Source organism: Lissotriton helveticus, chromosome 1_1 (assembly GCF_964261635.1).
Source record: "Lissotriton helveticus chromosome 1_1, aLisHel1.1, whole genome shotgun sequence".
NCBI lineage: Eukaryota > Metazoa > Chordata > Amphibia > Caudata > Salamandridae > Lissotriton > Lissotriton helveticus.
In genome coordinates, this window is record NC_136057.1 from 26,450,392 (window position 1) to 26,468,124 (window position 17,733).

General features: G+C 46.7%; 1 protein-coding gene across 1 annotated transcript in view; it reads left to right on the top strand.

Moving 5' to 3' along the window:
- Window positions 1–17,733, top strand: part of LOC144757465 (equilibrative nucleobase transporter 1-like) — a 288,474-nt gene that overhangs the window by 37,323 nt on the left and 233,418 nt on the right. The window lies entirely within an intron of this gene.

The window sequence follows — 17,733 nt, forward strand, 5'->3', positions numbered from 1 at the left end:
TTTGCTTTCTTCCCTGGAGCATGGACCATGTACTGATTGATTTCTTCATCAATGTTTGTCCATGCTGCTTGCATTTTGTTTGAGATACTTTTTAGGTCTCGGCTAGAAACGCGCGAAGCGCATTCTTGCCAGAGAACTATAGTGATCGGTTCAGCCGACAAAGGGAGACAAGAGCTGTGTACGCGCGCAGCATTGTCAATGGGAGAGGGAGAGACAAGAGCTGGCCACGCGCGCATGGTATTTGGTCGCGCGCGTGAGTCGGTCTACTCCTAGCAGGTGATGTGCACGCTCACGGCGACGGGGTGTACTGGGCTTCCACCGCGCTTTAAGTTTCACAGCCGGCGATCCAGGAAGCTCCATGCACCACGGCCGCCGCCACCATGAAGATCCGGGGGGGAGTCGGGGGGGGGGGGATCCATGGAAATGCAGCCCTCAGCCCCCAGAGCAGAGGGAAGCGGGCTTCGGGGGCTTCAGACAGTTAGAACTGCAAAACCAGCGTGTGATCCATACTATTAGCGTGTGATCCCTCCCACCAGCGTGCAGATCCCTCCCAGTAGCGTGCGTTCCCTCCCATTAGAGTGTGATCCTTCCCAGTAACCTGCGATCCCTTCCACTATCGTGTGATCCCTCCCACCAGTGTGCGGATCCCTCCCATTAACGTGTGATGCCTCCCATTAAAGTGTGATCCTTCACAACGGCGTGCGATCCCTCCCATTAGCGTGTGATCCTTCACAACGGCGTGCAATCCCTTCCATTAGCGTGCGATCCCTTAGTAGCCTGCGATCCATTTGGCAGGGCTTCTAGAGTGTTAGCTCCCCCCAGCAGTGGCCTGTAAGAGCTGGACGTTCTCAGCAGGATTCTTTTAGTGCTGCTGTGAGTCTGCTCTCTTATCTCCATCGTGCAGTGTCCTGACAGATACAGGCTACCAGCAGTGCGAGCTCCCTTCAGCAGTGCCCTGGCACAGCCACGGGTACCCTGTAGTGTGAGCTCTGTTTGTCAGTGCTCTCAGCAGTATTCATGCAGTGTTAGAAAACTCCTGCGATGCTCCAGCAGTGCTCTTGGAGCGGTGGGGTAATTCTGCAGTGTTATATCTCTACCGCAGTGCCCTAGCACAGCTAATGTAGTCTGAGCTCCCTTCAGCAGTGCTATTGTAGCGCTCCGGTAATTTTGCAGTGTGAGCTCCCTTCTGCAGTGCTCTCAGCACAGTGTGAGCTCCTCTCAGCAGTGCCCTGGCACCGCCAGGGGTACCCCGTAGTCTGAGCTTCCTTCTGCAGTGCTCTTATAGCGCTGCAGTAATTCTGCAGTGTGAGCTCCCTTCAGCAGTGCTCTTGTAGCGCTGCGGTCATTCTGCAGTGTGAGCTCCCTTCAGCAGTGCTCTCCGCACAGTGTGAGCTCCCTGCAGCAGTGCTCTTGTAGCCCTGCAGTAATTCTGCAATTGTAGCTGCCAGTGCTGCGGTCATTCTGCAGGGGTAGCCCCCTCCTGCAGTGATATATCACAGCTACATGATCCCAGCCAGGTGAGCTGCCTTAGATAGTGCTCTTTTAGTGCTACAGTATTTACTATTCCAAGGTGATAGATGCCACTTTGAGCGAAATATAAATATACACGCGTTGGCAAAGCCAATAGGTCTTGCCCAGGGCTTTAAGTCGAATTAAAAAACTGGGGGGGAGGAGGAGGGGAGATGGTGGGTGGGGGTGGGGGGTTCGCCCGACTGGTAATTTGCTGCTTCTATCATTGCATCCAGATATATAATACAATAAGTTTCAGTACACTTATAACAAGCCAGGACTTTTTGCTTTGCCAATGGTTGTTATATGCATAAGATAAATAAGCAATAACTATAGCTTCGTTGTAACATCTGACACTTCCCTCTCTCTAGAGGTAGTCTGTAAAATATACTTATTGGTGAGTAAGAATTATAAGAACATATTTTGCATCCCACCCTCTCAAGCCCAGACACTCAGGCCCGGGATTTGGGAAAACACCTGAAACATCATTTTAATGTGTGTTTTAAATATATTAATACCCCCTAGATGCTACTTGATGCCACATAGAAATTAAGATCATTTTTGGGGGAGGTATGAACTGTATTTGCATCCCTCTAACCCGCGGGTATCAGAGCGCTTTAAATCAGCACGCTTATAACAAGCAAGACTAGCACTCTATATTACTGGCAACTTTGCTTAGCAAAAGCAACAGCTAACCATTCACAAACAATGTTTATATACCAATTGCAAATTATTGAAAAAAAATGTATGCAAAGCATTGTCATTTACAATGCCAGTAACTCAAACTTTAATGCTACGAGACCTATTGCATTGCAAATGCTTGTTTTGTTTGTTTGTGCTTGAAAGACAACTTGAAACCATCAGAGTTAAAGTTCTTGCTTCCTGGTATTTCCAACAGCTGAATGGAAACTAGCAATAACATAACTTTGTGGCCTGTGACCAGTTTCCAAAACATTCATTTTGGCCGCCTGTTTCTTTTACTGATGATGATACAGTAAACGCACTCACTTCGTTTAAGACTGTTGCTATACTGTGTGGGTTTTTCTGAATTGACATTTGCTGCTGTCCTATTTTTTTTGTTGGCCACCTCTTTTAAGATTTGGAGGATATTTTATTCATCATCAAACCCACAGTGATTTCAAAAGTTTCATGTTTCTCATTTACCTCACCCTTAACCTATAAATCACCCGTACCTCCCTATAGCTCTACCCACCCTTAAACCCTAAAAGCACCCTTACCTTCTTTTACCATTATCTACCCCTGAGCCTTAACTTCACCCTTACCCCCCCCCTTTACCTGTGCCCACACCTGAACTCTCAAGTCACCCGTACCTCCTTTTACCTGTACCCAGAAAACCCTCTTAAGCCTTCCCTCCCTTCACATGTACCCGTCCCTGAACCCTTGCCTGTAATCCTCACCTCCCTTTCCTCTCTGACCACTCCTGAAGTCTCCCTCACCTGTATTTGCCTCTGCCCACCCTGAACCTTTGAGTCACCCTCACCTCCCTTCACCTCTACCCATCCCTAAACCCTAATCTCTTTATTTACTAGCTTAAACATTATGTTATTACCTGCATGGTAAAATACGCATGATAAAGGTACAAATACTTACCTGTGTGGTAAAGACTGCATGGTAACCATCCTGTGTGGTAATGGCTTCCTGGTGAAGGCTGTTTCCCCACAGGCAGGTCATATATTTCCTTAACTCTTTCAACGCTATTGACGGAACCGTTCTGTCACGCCCCTCGGGTGGGCTGTGCTCATGACGGAACGGTTCCGTCACGGCCCGCTCGCCGCGCCTGCGCGGCGCGTTTCATTAAGCGGGCGGGGACGTGACGGAACCGTTCCGTCACAAGCACAGCTCACCCGCGAGCCGTGACGGAACGGTTCTGTCACCCGCGCAGGTGAGCCGCGCGCCCCCCCCGCGATTGTTAGCCGCTGCAGCGAAGGTGTTAAGTGCTCTCCTGCCTTCACATTAGCGCCCCAAAATGTTTTGGGCACTTTTGGTTGTGTTATACTATTCACTGTGTTTGGGGGTCACCTTCATCTCTTTGATAGTTTCCCCTCTCCCTCAACCTTCCCCCACATCACATGCCCTCCATCCTTTACTTTAGGTCTCGCATTAGACAGCGTATGCACTGTCCCTTGTGAGACTTTTTGTTTACTTACTGGGTCTTAGAGCCCACCCATTGCTTACGATTGGTTGGCTTCATCGTCAGTCTCGTTTCCTTGCATCTCTTTAGCCAGCGAGTGCTGGCTTCACTTCCTCTTCACGCGTTTGTCCCTACCTTGCAGCATGCCCCAAGCTTTGCCTCCCTTGCCCAGTGTTCTTACACTGCTTGCTGCTTTCAAAGGTACTTTTTTTCCTTTTACCTGCACCCCTCTTATGCATTGTTGCTTGACCTGCCCCCCACCGTCCTCCTGCATTGTTGCTGGTCTGGTTCCCCCCACCCCTACCTAGTAGTCCCTTGCCCTATTCCCCTCCACCTTTGTTGCTTACCCCCATTCTGCCAGAAGAAAAGTTCCCAAAACTTGTCCCAAGGGGGTTGCTTTGCTGCCCATCAACATGGCTAAAAGAAATTGACAAAGCCAGTTGCTCTCCTACAGGCGAGACTTATTGGTTTTGCTAATGCTTGTTATTCTTTGCATTCTGGAACTTGCTGTCTTTTTCATTATATTATCAATTCGAGGCTTCAAGTACCAAAATATAAAACCATAATAGACTGGACGAGCCACTCCTGCATAGAAGAAGAAAGCAGAGTTCTGCATCTGATGCTGCTTCAGTCGCTCTCCCACCCCATAGAAGGACCTTGAAGGAGGAATGCTGCCATGGGTGCCTCACTGTATGCTGCACATAAGGATGCCAGTCACTCATCATACAATCTAAAGAACAATGTGTGTGCCAGGACTGATAGTAATTTGAAACAGATACTTGCTAGTGACCCTTATGAATGAATCATAAACATCTGATTAATAATTTGCATCATTTAATGATGTAGCTTGCATTTTTTCTTTTTTGAAATTTTTTGAAAGAAATATTCTTTGTGCAAAAAACCTTATATGACAAAATACTAATTATATATACAAATATGTACACAATGAACAATACATTTACAATTGAACGAATTGCACTTACACCACATACATACTTCTTTCAAACTACACATACACACTGTACAATGGTCCGTAGTCACACTATAATGAAATCAAAAATTACACTTCAGGAATGAAACTGATTGTAAAAAACATTTCTAGTAATTTTAGGATTTGTGACTTTGATTTCAACTAAAGAAACAATGATGACTCCTCAGTTCGTGTGACCTGGGACAAGGTCGACGCGTTTCGAACCCTCAAACTGGTGGGGTTCTCATCAGGACCAAAAAGACTCTTAAGTCTTCTCAGCAAGCCCTTTTCGTATGTGATGAAGTTGTCTTTGAATCCCTATGGATTACTCGGGAAATTGCCAAGTGTAGCCCCAGTTTCGCCGTATGCTAATTTTATGTCCACGCTTTGTCCGTCCGTGACTTTCTTTTCATGATTAACTGCCTCTGTCAAGAGTCGTTTGTTCTCTTGTTTCGCAAAACTGCCGAGCCGGATTCTGTGCCTCTGTGGTCGATTCCAAGGCTCTGCCGGTCACTCATCATACAGCAGCACGCGGGATGGCTCCAGAGTGAAAGAGGCTGCGGCTCCCCGCTTGCTGAACATACCTCAGATCCAAACACAAACAGCACCCAGCAGTGGAACAGAGACCCCTATGACACCCTGTAGTGCAATATGCACTCCTATGCATTGGTAACACGAGATGACCTTTGACTACCAGTATCAAAGGAGAAGTGTGGCACAATGGTGAGAGCGGCAGACCCTGATGCAGAGGTCTGGCCCGGGACCAGGGTTCAGTTCCCGCCTCGGCAGGTCTTGGGCTCAATCTCCCCGGACCTGATAATTCTCGCCTCGGTGCCTATTCCAATCATGGGGTCCCACTCTGCAACTCTGGGCAATAGCTTGCTTATTCTCCACAACGGTCCCCACAACGCTGGGATGCCTGGCTTCACCCTGGGGGTGCCCAGGAGTGGACACTTCACATGGAAAGCCGGGATGGGTTCCACAGCGGTATTCGTACAAGCGCCTTGAGACCCTTGCGGGTGAGTAGCGCGCTATACAAGTATCAATTTACATTTGCTCTGTGTTTTAATTTACTCGATCTTGAATGCGCGACATCGTTTTTGGTCTCTTGCATTTTGACTTGTGATTTCGTTTTGTGTCTCATTATAGTATCAGAGTAGGAGTGTTTGGCACAGACCAAAAGAGCCGTGCCTGCAACAGAACGCGTGGGATGTGCATTTGAAAGCATGAGAGAGAGAAATGAGTGGAATGTGCTTCTCTGTCTCGGAGTGCGGTTCTGTAGGCAGTGGTGCACAAATGTGCATTTTGTGGTACATTGGAAAATGAAGTTTTACCTCTTGACTTTAATGTGCACTACCTCCATCTTGAATTCTGACTGTCTGGCTTGAGTTCTGCACCCGGGGAACATCCTTTACCACGCGGATGTTACCCCGCGCTACCATTACGACGCGTCTCTTACAACGCAAGTCGTAACCACGACTTGCGAAGGGGGGCGCTCAAGGACAAGGAATAGTTAATTTACTATTCCAACACCTTCCCTGCTATCCACGGGGACTGGTGTTGGAATAGTAAATGAAACTATTCCTAAGTCCGCACCCTACAGCGCAAGTCGTGGTAATGACTTGCGTTGTAAAAACACGCGTTGTAACGGTACGCGTCGTGATAGGCTGCGTCGTACCGTCATACATCCCTGCACCCATCAGCACGACCCCAGGTTACTTATGGTTATTCATGTAATTTTCGTGCATAATTGTTTTCCTCTTTGAGGGTGTTCTTGTACTCTGAGATGTTTTTTACTTTCACTGGCTTCACAAAGATCAGAAGCTGGAACATGTGGTGTGGAAGCGTGAGAAGAGTGTGTGAGGAATCCTTTGCCTTGGAATACTTTCAGGACCCTGGCCGGCACCAGTAAGTTTCCTTGCTGTAGAGGGTGTCTTTTTCAACCTTCTTGTGCTTTGAGAATATTATAAATATTGGGGTTTCTAAGTTCGAAAAGCAGGTTCTCTCCTGAGAGGTGGACTCTTCAGTGCTACATTTACCGGCTTGAGGAGTCTCTTGACCCCAGAGACTGTAATCTCGGATCCTCCAGTCTTGTGTCGGCTAAGATGAAGATAATGCAGCCGGTGAGGTATTTTCTCTGATCATTTGTATTGAGATATATGTATTACTATAAAGTTACTTCTACGTGTGTTTTTGTCTGTGTGCTGAGTGACCAGCTCGTGAAGTATTTTGGTTCTTAATTAGATATTTATGTACATACAGTTACAGGGTCTATAGGCACTCTAGACACTTTTGCCTTGAATATCGGCTCCAATTTATTTGTCAGTGGACCAGATATTTCCCAGAGAGTTTGTTCCAGCAGTCATGCCATGACCCGACTAAGCCTTTTTTGGGGTCACTGGCAAACTTCTTCATGAATGTGGCCATTTGAGTGTCTACTTCTGGCATGTCCCATACCTTCTCCGGGGAACAGCCTTTACGACGCGGCTGTTACACCGCGTGCCGTTACAACGCGGTTTTTTCAGCGCAAGTCGTTACCACGACATGCGCTGGAGGGCGCTGCAGGACAAGGAATTTTTTTATTTACTATCCAACACCTTCCCTACTGTACGTAGGCTGGTGTTAGAATAGTAAATTAAAAAATTCCTAAGTCCGCACCCCTCCAACGCAAATCGTGGTAACGACTTGCGTTGAAAAAAAACGCGTTGTAACGTCACGCTGTGTAAAAGCATGCGTTGTAAAGCCGTACAACCACCTTCTCCAACCACCATGGCAGAGTCAATAGGGAAACAGACTCTAGTACGTGCTTCTGATTAACAAATGATCACGCCTGAGGTACTTGAGTGTATAGAAAACAAGACAAACGAGTCCTGTAAATACACCTTTCCCTCCAGAACCGGTCTGGGGCTCTCCACCCTAAGGCGTTTCCTCTAAATCCTGGAATCCCTATTGCGAACAACATTGCACAATATTATCATTTGGGAATTTATGCAGCGCAACATCTACTCCTAGTGTGTCCGGATGCTACTGGTAAAATCCAGCCCAACGAATGAAAGAACTAAAATGCTGACCCAAAAAGAGACGTTTCTTAAAGAGCAGAATGTACCCGATGTAAATGTAAATTGATACTTGTATAGCGCACTACTCACCCGCAAGGGTCTCTCGCCGCTTGTACTAATACCGCTGTGGAACCCATCCTGGCTTTCCCTGTGAGGTGTCCACTCCTGGGCACCCCCAAGGTGGAGGCCAGGCATCCGTAGCGCTGTTGGGGCCGTTGTGGAGATTAGGCAAGCCATTGCCCAGAGTTGCAGAGTGGGACCCATGATTGGAATAGGCACCGAGGCGAGAATTATCAGGTCCGAGGAAATTGAGCCCTAGACCCGCCGAGGCGGGGAATTGAACCCTGGTCCCGGGCCAGACCTCTGCATCAGGGTCTGCCGCTCTAATCATTGAGCCACACTTCTCCGATGGCTCGAAGTTCTAGTGGAAGAGCATTCCTCTCCTTGGTAGCCAAGCAAGAACAGCTGTCACCCCCTTTATTCCTTCTAAATAAGGGGATGCCAACCAGCAAGGAGTTAGAGGACCGAAGTAACCTAACTGGTTGATATGGAATAAATCTATTGGACAGGTGCCGTGGGACTTTACATTAGAAATCGCTATGAGTATGAACCAGGCCATTGAACCTCACACGTTCTCTCCCAGGCATCCATGCATGTGCTTTAGAGCTGGCTGGATGTGAGCTCTCCTGGGGCAATGCAGCAAGAGTCGAGCGGCAGCGTTCTGCCCGAGCTGCAATCTCTGGAGGTGGGCCGGCAGCCCCCAGTAGAGGGTACATAGTCTGCCACTTCACCATTATGGTCTAGCTAGAAGACTTCAAATGGATGATATCATCTGAATCGAACGTTAGTTATGTAGCTTTCTTTTTCTGGTGAAAGTTACCTCTCTGTGACTTCCATTTCCCCTTCTTGCTTTTACTAGTTAGTGAGCGGGTGGAGGGCTTTCGCTAAAGCCTTGTCTAGAGACTGCTGGACAGAGCTGACCACCTCTTCAACAAGCTCATATTCTATATAATCTTTTGGTTCACCTCCATAATACTGGTATTCGTCCAGGTCAAAAGGTTCCGAATCAGCAATGTTAATGCTCTTCTAATACCATCTAGTGGCAAATTGGGTGGACAATAGGATGACCAGGTGCCCCGGATTTACCAAGACAGTCCCTGTTTTTCACCAGCTGGCCCGGCAGATTTCGGCAACTTTGACTCATGGCCTGGTTTTTAGTGGGGGGCGACTGAAAACAATGAGAGGCACTTTTTAAAGTGTTCTAAAGCTGTGCTAGTTACCAACTGTTATTAGTAAGCAATTTAATTACCAGGAATGATTTTGGTTTTAGAAGTTGTATTTTATTTATTTTCTTAGTGCCCATTCTGTGTTCCTTTGTTGATGAGAGCTGTCATTCTGCGTTGCCGTGTTGATGTGAAACTGTAGACTTTCTAGTTTTGCAATATGTCCTGGTTTTTGGTTCTCAAGATCTGGTCACCTTACCCTTTAAGGGCCTGATAAATTCAATATTGGTGGAGAGAGAGGCCTTTAGCATCCAAGACAAAGTCGCCTTTATCATGGTATAATTGTCAGGAGGTACAGGCTGTTGTCATTGCTGTCATTGCTGGCTCTTGGGAGTTCCGAGAATGCCTACACTGCTGGGAGTAAGCCCCCGAGTCTGGCAACGCAGACCGAAGAACCGGGAAGAATCCGAGTCCGGCGGAAGAATCCGAGTCCGGCGGAAGAATCCGAGTCCAGCGGAAGAATCCGAGACCCGACCCACGGACGAAGCCGAGAACCGAGGACGAAGCCGAGACCCGCGGACGAAGCCGAGACCCGCGGACGAAGCCGAGACCCGCGGACGAAGCCGAGACCCGCGGAAGAAGCCGAGACCCGCAGAAGAAGCCGAGACCCGCGGAAGAATCTGAGTCCGGCGGACGAAGCCGAGACCCACGGAAGAATCTGAGTCCGGCGGAAGAATCTGAGTTCGGCGGAAGAATCTGAGTCCGGCGGAAGAATCTGAGTCCGGCGGACGAAGCAGAGACTCGCAAACTAAGCCGAGACCCGCGGCGAAGCCGCGACCCGTGGACGAAGCCGAGACTGCGTAAGAAGCCTGCGCAAACGAGCAGACTAATCCTAGGCAGCTTCCATCCACTCTTCTCTAGCTCCACCCCGCAGATGTGTTCGAGGCTCCCATCTTGGCCGCTCACAGATAATGGAAACAAGCTTGTGGCCCGCACCATTAGGGTGACCTGGGAAAAAATCAAGCTTTGGCAAAGCCAATAGGTCTCCTCTTTGGGTATTTTTGGCTTTGCCAATGGTTTTTAGCAATGCCACACCTCATCCCAGATACCTTTTATCTTGTGTTGGCCCCTAAAACAAGTCACTAGCACCACTGAGTGTTTGGGTGAGAAAGTTTCACCCATATGCAAAAGGTACATAGCTGCCAAGTTTCCTAGGTCCATGCGTAGTGTACTGCTTCAGTCCAAGTTATTATTTTTTTTTATTCCGGGGCTTGTAGTTCTGTTTTATAATGAAATAAACAAGACTACAAGAACAAAAACAAGCATTTGCAATGCAATAGGTCTTGCATTATAAAAGTTTGAGCTATTGGCATTGCTAAATAATGCAACACCAATAGCTCAAACTTTAATAATGTGAGACCTATTGCATTGCAAATGCTTGTTACTTTAGAGCGTGTGCTGTTATGGCCAGAACTGCCGACTTAGGAACTATAGTCCGAGTCCTGGTGTCTCCTCCACATCCTGTGATTTTGGGCAAATCACTTACTCCCCTGTGCCTAAAAAATAATCTAGCCGTGTGTAATGTACCTCATACTCATGTGAAGCGCTCCAGTGCCCGTGAGTCGAGTTCGTACTATGTAAAACTGCAAAAAGAAAAAAACGAGAGTTTGAGATATTGGCATTGTAAATGATAATGCCTTTTATTTATGAGTTGATTTTTGAAACATAAATAGAAGACATTGGGCCAGATGTAGGTAGCCAAATACCGGTCGGTAACGGCCGATTTCGGCCGTTACCGACCGGTATTTGGCTTTTGAGATGTAGGGGGATTGCAACAGGCCATTTCGGTAAATTTACCGACCGGTATTTTTACAGAATCGGTAAAATTGAGATGTAGGTGGGACTCTTCTGAGTCCCACAAGCCCTACAAATTCGGTATTTTACCATCAAATTCAATTTGATGGTAAAATACTGATTCAGGTGTGCATGCACATGTGTGCATGCACACCTGTGCCATATGACAGGCAGACCTGCCCTTAGGGCAGGTATGCCTGCCACATGGCCCCCGAACCTTTTTTGGGGGTGTTAGAGGGTGTCAAAGTGACACCCCCTGCACCCTTGTCAAAATCGGTATTTACCGATTCGGTAAATACCGACCGGTAATGCCCCATTGATTCCTATGGGCTTCAAAGCCCATAGGAATGAATGGAGCATTACCGGTCGGTATTTACCGAATCGGTAAATACAGATATTTACCGATTCGGTAAATGGAATATCTGGATGTTCCTACATACCCCCCCTTCTTATTTACCGATTCTTAATTACCGAATCGGTAAAATTCGGTAATTAAGAATCGGTAAATAAGTTCTACCTACATCTGGCCCATTGTCCTTTACAATGCCAATAGCTTAAATGCGAGACCTATTGCATTGCAAATGCTGGTTTCACCTGCTCCCAGTAAAGCTTGTTCTAAGGGTACCAGGATGGTTGCTGGCCCACAGCTGCAGAGGGGTGTGAGTATGCTGCATTCACAGGTTTGAGTCCCGGAAGCTCTTCACCCTCGTAGACAAATGACGTGAGTGAGGTGGGTTGGCTAATAGGACAGGCGTTCGAAGCGAGTCCACTTTGTGTGCATATATGTAAATAGCGTCAATAATACGGGTTTTCTGCATATTGTTTACATTACTGGGGGGAGGGGGTTTAAACCCAGCACAGCCATAGCATGCAGTAGAGTGCAAACTTCTTCTGAAACAAACCTCTGTCTTAACAAACCAAACAGCAGTGCACTCAGACAACTGTTCCACAACCAGCTTTAGTCTGGTTCACAAAGCGCTAAATACAGCAGCATGGGTGTGGCCTGAGGCAATACAGGGTTCGTAGAGGTGCAGAGCTGCGCTATATCTGACACAAACAGAAGGATGAGACTTGAGGATCAGCTGTGCTGGTGCTGGGGCGGTGCTGCTCTCCAATTAACCAAACCCCGGGCTCTGTGGGAGTAAATGAGCCCACGCAGAAGCAGCAGTCGGGAACCAGGTGCCAATGTTGCTTGCGAGGAGATACATAATGTATCAAGTGATAAATCTTGGAAATGGCCCCTCGGTCTCAGATTACATCCTGCGTCTTCTCCGTGATTGCCAATTTGGGCTCCAGTAACTCCCCTCAGCTGGAAGTTTCAGCTCAGTCCCACTGACGTGTCCAGTCCCGCAAGGCTGCAGGCTATATGATGCCCACGCAGTTGGCACTCGTCAAACGTGGGCCAGATTGCACACATTTAACACCCTGGCTGGGCACCTGTTCCTCGATCATGGAACCGACAGACCGGGGAAAGTGGTCGGCATTAGCTCTGCTCTGGTCGAATGAATGTAATGTTGTATTTGCTCTGGGCTGTCCACGTCATTGGCAGAAACTGTACCGTGCACTGGGGTAAAAAGGCAACAAGCCCTATTTCAAGTCAGGGGCAGTGAGTATGAGGCTAGTGAGGACACGTTAGGGGGCGCCTCTGGCCTGGCTTCACCATTACAGCCCCGTCCCATCGTCCGCTCCAGTCCCATCTATCCCTGCACCCTTTTTTAAACATGGTAAAAAGCGCACCTTTTTGTTAGATCTCTGGCTGTGCTCCATGACATGCATAAACTGATTTTTCATCCGCTGAGCTGCTGTGTGAAAACAACACAATTCTAAATCTGTTTGTGTCACCTATTGTGCGTGTGCCTAAACCCTTTTATTTAAAGCTGTTTACAAACTATTATGCACCCGGCTGGAATGCCCGGGCAGGCGCGGTCATGTTTAAATGAAATAAAAGTGAAGGCTGCGGTTCCAAACTGTGCCAGAGTTGAGTACATACACAATAACAGTCCGCGCTTTTACAAAAACAAGAAAGAACCGAGATGAGGCAGAGGCGCCGTTTTAGTGTTTTACGGCGCGCTGAAAGTTTAAAGAAAAACGAGTGGTGCTTGCGGGGCGCCATACTGAGACATGTGGTTTCAATCATCGTGCCCGTGTCTGGGCATGATAATTGAAACCACATGACGGCCGGTGCGCGTGATAGACAATTGGCCGTGGCGGAGCAATGCACCCGCCTTTGGCCTTTTGCGTGCTTTCTTTGTAAAAAAACATGCACGCAAATGGGTGCCCCAAAAGGAAAAGCACACGCTCGTGCGTGTGCGATTCCTAGACCCGTTTTTAAACCCCCCCTACAAAATGTCTCGTTCTGCGCACTGCAACACTAGGCGCGAGACCTAAAAACCTGGACTGGAGCAGCAAACTTGGCAAGGCTGTAGGTAATGTTTAGCTTGATGTTAAGCGCCACAGGCTAGAAATGTGTTATTTATTTATTTGAAATGTGTGTCGAGAGACAAGGGAGCGGGAACTAGGGGAGCAGTGACAATGCGGCCACACCACTTTTTTTTTTGTGCAAACCTGGAAGGACGTAATTTAAGGCTGTCAATTTTTGGAGTAAGCACAGTGTAGCATGCTCAAAAGCAAATAAAAATGACAGTCAGTGTATACTGTCGAAAACTCTGGGTTCTTTTCCAGACATAAAATTCAGTTTACACGAATCCCAACAATAAAGGGAATTTAATTGGAAATAACAGAACCAAAATGTGTTCTACACCACTCATCCAGCAGGTGGCAGCAATGTCACGAGATGTAAACACAATGGGCCCGATTCACAAAATTAAACTTACACCTTTGTGTAAGTTTACAACTTTTCAGTATTCACAGAGGTAAACTAAGGCCCTTGGGGCCCGATGTAGGTGGCAAATACAGGCCTGAAACGGCCGAATTCGGCCGTTTCCGACCGGTATTTGGCATCTTGAGATGTAGGGGGCTATATTTTACAGAATCAGTAAATTTACCGAATTGGTAAATTTACCGATTCTGTAAAATACCGAATCGGTAATTTTACCGAATCAGAAAATTCCTGATGTAGGTAGCACTGTTTCCAGTGCTACAGGCCTTTTAGATTCGGTATTTTACCACCCAATCCAATTGGGTGGTGAAATACCGAATCCAGGTGTGCATGCACATCTGTGCATGCACACCTGTGCCATGTGACACACACACATGCCCGTCTTTGGGGTGCTAGCGGGTGTCAAAGTGACACCCCCTGCACCCTTGCAAAATTCGGTATTTACCGATTCGGTAAATACCGAATCGTAATGCCCATTGATTCCTATGGGCTTCAATGCCCATAGGAATCAATGGGCATTACCGATTCGGTATTTACCGAATCGGTAAATACCGAATTCGGTAATTGAAAAAACAGAATTACCTACATCTGCCCTGCTCTTTTTTACCACTTCTTAAATACCGATTCGGTATGAATCGGTATTTAAGAAGTGGTAAAAAAGATTTACCTACATCGGGCCCTTGGTATAACTTAACAAGTTTTCGGTATTTTCAAAGGTAAGTTTCTACTTGTAACGTTAGACTTGGTTTACCTTTTTGAGTACCGAAAAGCAGTAAAGTTAGACTTTTGGCCTAAGTTTACCTTTTTGTTTACAGAAAAGTCCTAAACTTACATAAGAGTGAACGTTTAACATTGTGAATTGGGCTCTGTATTCTAGCATGAGGTTGGCGTGAAGACATATCACCCCCTCTAATGAAGATGAGCAGAATTTCGGTCACGTTTTATTTCTGTGCCAGGCAGTTGCTGATCAACAACAAAGCTTCTTAGATCATATTTTTAGGAAATGGAAGTAACTGCTCAGTGAATGTATGCTTTTTAAATACTCCCCCAAATGAACACGCTTGTTACTGTTGTTTTAAATTCTTGACAAGGTTTTAGATATTTATTTATAAAGATTACAGGTTAAGAAGCCGGTCAGTCCCATAATTTACTTTTTAAAAACGCCCCCCTTTCTGCATCCAAATGTTGCCATCTCGTTGTAGCAAGCTATGGATTGTAAATATCAATTAGCGATGACAGAATAATATTCTGTTTATAGCTATCACTGAAAACACACTTCTGTTTATGTAGGCCTGCACCAGCTCTTAAATATGGAGCATTTTAACCTTACTCAGTACCGTTTGCAGAGAGTGGGTCGAAAGGGGGAAACCCTCAAACATTTTGCGCTGGGTGCTAGCTGACTTTCCAGTGAAAAACCTGTTTTGCACTGGAAAGTACCCAAAACTGTCCCAAAGGAGTGCAAATCACTGCGTTGCATTACTTTGCGTGAAGAGTGCGTTACAATGGGAAACATCCTTTACCACAAAAGTTTTACAACGCAGTACCATTACCACGCAGGTTTTACAACGCAATTCGTTACAACGACTTGCGCTGTAGGATAGGGAATAGTTTATTTACTATCAAACTCCTTCCCTACTATCCACGGGGACTGGAGTTGGAATAGTAAATTAAACTATTCACTATCCAGCGCCCCCCAACGCAGTTGTAACGACTTGCGTTGTAAAAACCTGCGTGGTAACGGTACGCGTTGTAAAAGCACGAGTTGTACCGTCATACATCCGTTGCAATGATGGCACATGGGCATTTCAATACACCCCCTATCTATTATTATTAGTAGACCGGGTTTAGTGCCAAAAACGAAGACCACTGAAAGGGCGGCGTTAACAGGAGAAATGTTTTTATTTCTTCTTTCATTTCCGCCTTTGCATGCGCGCTGCACTGTACATCTCACATACAAAGTAGGAAAAGGTTTTACACGTGTCTAGCCAGAGGGCCTCATTTATGAGGAAATGACGCAGCGTGGCGCCGCAAGCCACCTTGCTACGCCGAGCTGCGTCATTTTATTGGCACAGGGGTGCGTTGTATTTACAGCACTACAACGCATCCCTATGCTTTCCTCTGTGCTGCCGCACCATGGACTGCCACGCGCCCCAACGCAAAGATGATTCCTATTCATGCAGGAAGGGACACGGGCTCAGTGTGCTGACCAGAAAGGGTCCGCACTTTGCACTGACTGTACATCAAAAACAGTGACAAACCGGCAGCACAAGGGGCTTGTAAATCAGCCCCATGGTATTTTGTACAGGAAGGGGACCCTTCATGTACAAAACCTATGGTAGATGCGCTCACACACCGTAGCATTATGGCGCTAAGATGTGTGCCTGGTGCACGGCAGCTGAAATCAGTACCTGACCTAGGCAGAGAGGAGCAGAGAGCCAAATCTCAGTGAACATGGCACGATTTCTGCTCTCTCCCTATCCCACAGCCCAACTTTTTTGGCTGCAGTGCTGCATTCCGTGACACTTTTGAAAATCGGGGCCGCAGCTTCTTATCCAAAGAGCTCTCATGGGTTCGTACAGCAAGTAGCTGAAATCTGAAACGAGTAGTCAGAGGAAAGCTGCAAGGAGGCGCTCCTGTTCTAAAATCTGCTGTTTTAAATTGAATGCTCTTCAGAATGATGGAATCCCCCCCCCACCACCACATGTAACAGACCCCCCACACACAATCCAATAGGAATCACCAATAAAAGTTAAAGTGAAGAATAGTCAAGGCATGTCTTTGTACGGTATGTTGTATGGTTAGGCGTGTCTCCATTGGCATGCAGCACAGTTGGGGATCTCTTTGTATATGTTGTACGGTTAGTCGTGTCTTCCATTAGTATGAAGTACTGTTGGCATGTCTTTGTACGATATGTTGTACAGTTAGGCGTGTCTTCCATTGGGATGAAGTACAGCTGGGCATGTCTTTGTACGATATGTTGTACAGTTAGGCGTGTCTTCCATTGGGATGAAGTACAGTTGGGCATGTCTTTGTACGAAATGTACGGTTAGGCGTGTCTTCCTTTGGGATGAAGTACTGTTGGCATGTCTTTGTACGATATGTTGTACGGTTAGGCGTGTCTTCCATTGGGAAGAAGTACAGCTGGGCATGTCTTTGTACGAAATGTACAGTTAGGCGTGTCTTCCATTGGTATGAAGTACTGTTGTCATGTCTTTGTACGATATGTTGTACAGTTAGGCGTGTCTTCCATTGAGATGAAGTACTGTTGTCATGTCTTTGTACGAAATGTACGGTTAGGCGTGTCTTCCATTGGGATAAAGTACAGCTGGGCATGTCTTTGTACGAAATGTACGGTTAGGCTTGTCTTCCTTTGGGATGAAGTACTGTTGGCATGTCTTTGTACGATATGTTGTACGGTTAGGCATGCCTTCCATTGGGATAAAGTACAGTTGGGCATGTCTTTGTACAATATGTTGTACGGTTAGGCATGTCTTCCATTAGTATGAAGTACAGTTGGGCATGTCTTTGTACAATATGTTGCACGGTTAGGCGTGTCTTCCATTGGGATGAAGTAAAGCTGGGCATGTCTTTGTACGAAATGTATGGTTAGGCGTGTCTTCCATTAGTATGAAGTACAGCTGGGCATGTCTTTGTACAATATGTTGCACGGTTAGGCGTGTCTTCCATTGGGATGAAGTACAGTTGGGCATGTCTTTGTACGAAATGTACGGTTAGGCGTGTCTTCCTTTGGGATGAAGTACAGTTGGTCATGTCTTTGTACGAAATGTACAGTTAGGCGTGTCTTCCATTGGGATAAAGTACAGCTGGGCATGTCTTTGTACGAAATGCACGGTTAGGCGTGTCTTCCATTGGTATGAAGTACTGTTGTCATGTCTTTGTACGATATGTTGTACAGTTAGGCGTGTCTTCCATTGAGATGAAGTACAGTTGGGCAGGTCTTTGTACGAAATGTATGGTTAGGCGTGTCTTCCATTAGTATGAAGTACAGCTGGGCATGTCTTTGTACGAAATGTACGGTTAGGCGTGTCTTCCTTTGGGATGAAGTACTGTTGGCATGTCTTTGTACGATATGTTGTACGGTTAGGCATGCCTTCCATTGGGATAAA